Raw genomic sequence first — 6,000 nt, 5'->3', positions numbered from 1 at the left:
ATATATATATATATATATATATAAGTATAAACAAAACATAAATGCCACCAGGGGATAACTGCCGTAATGTCAGTCAATAAGTAAAATCCAAAGAAATCAATATGGCAGTACACAGCAGGACACAGCAGGCACGAAGTATAAAATTCTTCACAACACTTTAATAGGAGTAAAAGGTGAGCACTTTCACAAATAAAATTTGCTTCATCAGACCTTACATCATATCACACATCACTTCCTTTTATACCACTTAACATTCAAATTAACCAATCAAGACCACAATATTATATAAAAAGACAGAGCTAGTGAAGCACAATAAAAAATGCATAATAACAATAAAAATACATTATAACAATGAAAATACATTATTTCATTAGTCTTCTATCCATCAATCTGGCAGTGATAGCTATGCGGTCATTAAGCTCTTTCCCCAAATGGGATCTAAGCTTAATGATTCATCTTAGTTCTCTATTCTCGGTAACATTAGAAATATCCCTTAATCTATCACTTTCGGGAATTAATTCTAATACACTAAATTTAAACTGATATGCTACCTCTAAGTCTAAAATATGCTTCGCTATAGCACTATAAGTATGTGCTTTCTTGAACCAATACATGTGGTCCCTAATACGCTTCTTTAAGCATCTATTGGTTTTCCCAACATAAAATGAATTACATTGCTTAAATCGAGCTAAATATTTAAGATTCTTACTATTGCAGTTAGCATTAGTATGCAAAGTAAATTCTAGACCTTTAGCAGGGTGCATGAAATCTGTTCCTTCATATATGTAGTTACAAAAATTACATTGACCCCATTTAACCATCCCTTTACTTACATTTTGTGTCACAGAGTATGATACTGTTTTTGGATAGCATAACCTACGTTTAAGATTCTTAGTATTTTCCAGTTCTTCTGTAAGATGCCCCTTATTGCTTCATTGTCTGTAGTATAAGCAAAGGTAAATAGAAATGATCCCATTGTTTCCTATTTGTCTTCTCTTGTATATTAGGTCTAGAGAAGTAAGGTCTGGCCCTATCACGTCTCATAGCACTAACGTTACCGCCCTCTCACGTCTCATAGCACTAACGCTACCACCCTATCATGTCTCATAGTGCTAACGTTACCACCCTATCACGTCTCATAGCACTAACGTTACCGTCCTGTCACATCTCATAGCACTAATGTTACCTGCTGCACTTTGAATCTCACTTTCAGGATATCCCCTATTAGTAAAGCCATTACTCATTCTGACAATTTCCTCATTTCACTTATCATCCCTGTCATTTAATCTGGAACATTGCATGGCTTGACCCTTCAGGATGTTGGTAAACACATGTTTAGGGTGCATGCTTGTTCTATGAAGATATGCAGGATGATGGCAGTCCTTCATATACCTATCTGTATGGAAATGTCATTCCCCATCGATTATAATCCTGATATCTAAACATTCACCATGCTATCAGAATACTTCCCTGTAAACCTTAAAAAATCATTACTGTGGTTCATATCTTCAAGCAGTTCAAGTAGTTGCTCCTTTTCACCAGCCCATAGAATAAAAAGGTCATCTACAAACCTTCCATAAAATAATAAGTGTCTGCATGCTAGCGGGTATATAAGAATGTTCTGGGATTCCCATTCAGCCATCACGGTGTTTGTGTAGCTAATGGCACATAGTGTGCCCATAGCTACGCCTAACATCTGCTGATAATGTACACCATTAAATAAGAACACATTACTATGCAAAATTATATCAAGCAGACTACATATTAAATCAACATGCATTTCAGGATATGAGCTGTTCCATATTAAACATTTTTGACCATTGATATGCCTTCCTTATTAGGGATCACAGTAAATAATGAAGTTGCATCATATGTAGCCATCAAAATCCCTTTCACATCCACATTACGTTCATCCACAAAATAAAATAGATCCTGCAACATTTGTTTAGTGTCACGAAAGATCTATATATATTGTTCCAAAACTAATTTAAGTTGTTTATTCACATAAATAGATAATGGCTCTGTTAGTCATCCCCCTCCCACCACAACTGGTCTAAAAGGGGTTCATATGGATCCTTGAGAACCTTAGGTAGTCCCTGTAAAGTTGTAATTAAAGGTATTTCAATGACAAAATAACTAAATAACTCCTTGGTTATCAAACCTTTCATTACAAACTGTATAAGAGAACTCCAGAACTCTTTCACTAATGTTATTAATTTCTGCTGTATTAATTTGTCTATATACCAAAATATCCTGTAACATCTGTGTTATAGATGAAAAATAAAACTCACTATCCGTAATCACTATTTGGCCTCTTTTGTCTGCAGGCCTTATAGCTATGGTATTATCGTTTTCAAGCATTTTTAAAGCTGACTTCTCCTCATTTGTAAGGTTCTCAAACCTCCTACTTTGCTGCTTGAAATATTTTATTTATATTATTTATTTTACATTTGTTAAGCGGGGGTGTCTGACTGAGCCAAAAAGGCCCTTTTTCAGCAGATGCCCAGGGAGAAAAGCTCCACAAAGAAAAATTACAGACACATTTAGTTATTTAGACATGATCAGTATACATACAAATTACAGGAGACATGTTTTTACAGTGGTATGTGGCACATAAACAATTACAGTGGAGAGAACAAACAAAAAAATATTAATTTTAAAAATAAAGGTAATTAATAGATTTGTGGTGTACAGCTGAAATTTGGAACATAGGTAGAATACATGCATAGTACACAGGTACAGTACATACATTGTAGATTTTGATTAAAATAATCATAAAACTCAGATTCACATACCTTATAAAAGGTGTCTAGTACAGAATTGTACTGTGGATTATACATGGTAGGTTTCTTGAACACAAAATCTCTTGCCTGTCCTTCAGTATTTCCAGTCACTGATTGTGTGTTAAACATTAATTTCAACTGGACATTCTTAAGTGTTAACTTAAAATCGTCCGGAGCAGTTCAGGAAAAGCTGCCTGCTTAATTCCACCATAGGAACAACAGTGCAGCCTGAGCTCATTTTCAGAAAATTCATTTCTAATACCATACAGAAAACAAATGTTCATAACTCTTTAACTGTAAGAGCTAGACTAAAAATGTAAACACGAAAGTTGTTCAGCAGACACTGACTTTTCCAACAGTGTCAATGTTGATAGTTCATATCAAAGTCATTATTAAATATTTGGTAAGGAAGGCTGATATTGTGCATATTTTGGAAGCACAATAGCTTGGTCAATGTACCATGCAGACCCATACAATTTTAATTGAATTTGTTAATATGAATGTCAGCTTTAAAATGATACATTAACCATTACTGTGGGATGCTCCTTTCTTGAGATATTCACAGAAATATGATTACTATATTATTTCTCATAATTCATAAATAAACAAAGCATAATATCTCATCACCTGTAACAAACAGAGCCTACATATCAGTATAGAAGTTGTGCATCTGAATGTCAGCATGAAAATGATGCATCATTTGTGTGATCACCATGTTCCCTTGCAAAGATATGGGCATAATAATGAGAAGTATTGTAAATGTATAATTTTCATAATCGTACAAGACCAAACAAACTGTGATATCTGTGCATGTGTACAGTGCACAGACACAGTTCTTTTGCCATGTTGTAAAGAGTAATACTGTCTTCGAAATGAGGTATTACTTGGCGCACTGACATGCTCCCTTGCAAAGTTATTTACCAAAATATGAAAAAAATAATAGTTTCCATAACCTAATTCCAAACAAACTTTGATATCTGCACGTGTCCAACATACAGGCACAATTATTTTACCATGTCTTCAAAATGAGGTATTACTTGGCAGATTCAGATGCTCCCTTACAAAGTTATCTACCAAAATATGACAAAAATTAATAATTTCCATAACCTAACTCCGAAACAAACTTTGATATCTGCACATGAGTATAACATGCAGGCACCATTATTTTACCATGTTAGAACTACTTAGCACATTCAGATGCTCCCTTGCAAAGTTATTTACCAAAATATAAAAAAAAAGTAATAATTTCCATAACCTAAGTCCAAAACAAACTTTGATATCTGCACATGTGTCCCACATACAGGCACAATTCTTGTATCATGTTGGAACCAGCAATACTGTCTTCGAAATGGGGTATTACTTGGTACATTCATATGCTCCCTTGTAAAGTTATCTACCAAAATATGAAAAAAAAAATCATAATTTCCATAACCTAAGTCCGAAACAAACTTTGATATCTGCATATGAGTACAACATACAGGCACCATTCTTTTCCCATGTTAGAACCATCAATACTGTTTTCAAAATGAGGTATTGCTTAGCACATTCAGATGCTCCCTTGCAAAATTATTTACCAAATATGAAAAAAAAAATCATAACTTCCATAACCCAAGTCCGAAACAAACTTTGATATCTGCACATGTGTGCAACATACAGGCAATTTGTTTACCATGTTGGAACTATCAATATTGTCTTCAAAATGAGGTAATACTTGGCACACTGACATGCTCCCTCACAAAGTTATTTACCAAAATATTTATAATTTAATTTCCATAACCTAAGTCCTAACAAAACTGATATATGTACATGTGTACAGCATTCAGAAGCAGTTGTTTTACTATGTAGACACGTATGATTGTAAATATACACATTCTTGTTGTAGCCAACATACTGCTGAATGGGTACATGTAAAGAGAAAAAGCAAGGTAAGGACCACCACTCCACTAATGAACCCAGGACAGGCATGGGACAGTGGTAGGCAAGGCCATCTCATCGGTCTGATAACTGTGCTGGCTACCCACTCATACAGCTGATAACACTGCAGTCTCACAACCTCCTTCTGTGTCAGCAGTCTGCCTTACCTATGCCTTTTCTCTTTACATGTGCCCATTCAGCAATGTACCTAAGGGATCAATTTCTGTATTAGTAAGCCCTTCCTGTCATCTAACTCTTCTCATCTAACTCTACACATGCCTGATAAAAGCCTGATAAAAGCAGACTAAAAAAATGAAGTATTGCAGGATGGTCACTGACATATTACATAGTAATATTACGTAGTAGCACTTTCCTAAAACAGTTCTTTCTCAGCATCCTCACCAACTCCTTACTACAGTTATTTGCCAAACTCAGAGAAATATATTTTACACAACACATTTCATAATAGTGTTTTACTTAGTATACTGGTCCTACTTGGTCATGGGTGTTTTCCATGCTTCTCACAAGCTGCATGTTGGCAATCCTGCATAACTCTCCTCTCGCCATTTTGGAGGTCAGTCCAGAACAACACAATGCTCTCCATAGCATTTGAGTTTATAAATTCTAGGAACCTTTGGGCTAGGGCGTTGGAGCTAGAGTAATGCTCCCAGTCTATGTTTGGGTAGTTGAAGTCGCCTAATATAATGATGTTTGGAGAGACCTTCATATTTTCCAGTGTTCTCAGGAAGGCCGAGTGGGGTTCCTGGGTTTGGGAGGGTGGTCTGTAGCAGGCTATAAACTGGAAGGCAGTTTTACCCACTGTTAGTTGCAGATGGATAGTCTCTGATGCTTCATGCTGTGCCACCAACCTGGAGGTGAGGGTATCTTTGACGAATATTGATACTCCCCTTCCTTTTGTGGTTCGGTCCAAGTTTTGGGGCCGAAAAGCATGGTATGAGGTATAACCTGGTAGTGCTGGGGTGCTCTCGGGAGCCTTGAACCAGGTTTCTGTTACTGCACAGATATCGATGTTCTCCATGCTAAGGAGAGTTTCAAGTGTGTGCATCTTGAGGTTTAGACTTCTGGCGTTGAGTAGCATTACTCTTAGTTTCTTATCCCTTGGAGGTGGATTTGTCTTTTGAGCCTTGCCTAAAAAAGGCACTATGGGGATAGCAAGAGCCTTTGCCAATATCTGAAAGCCCAGGGGTGACAAGTGCAAGCCGTCCCTAGTGAAGCATCACTTGGCTATATGGTTGCATCTCTCACATGTGTTGGAATTTGTTGGGAGGAGGAGAGGGTTGTC

This window comes from Protopterus annectens, chromosome 13.part0 (assembly GCF_019279795.1).
Source record: "Protopterus annectens isolate FY-2018-M chromosome 13.part0, PAN1.0, whole genome shotgun sequence".
NCBI classification, from domain to species: Eukaryota; Metazoa; Chordata; order Ceratodontiformes; family Protopteridae; genus Protopterus; species Protopterus annectens.
The sequence above is the reverse complement of the archived record's forward strand: the minus strand, read 5'-3'. Positions refer to the sequence as shown.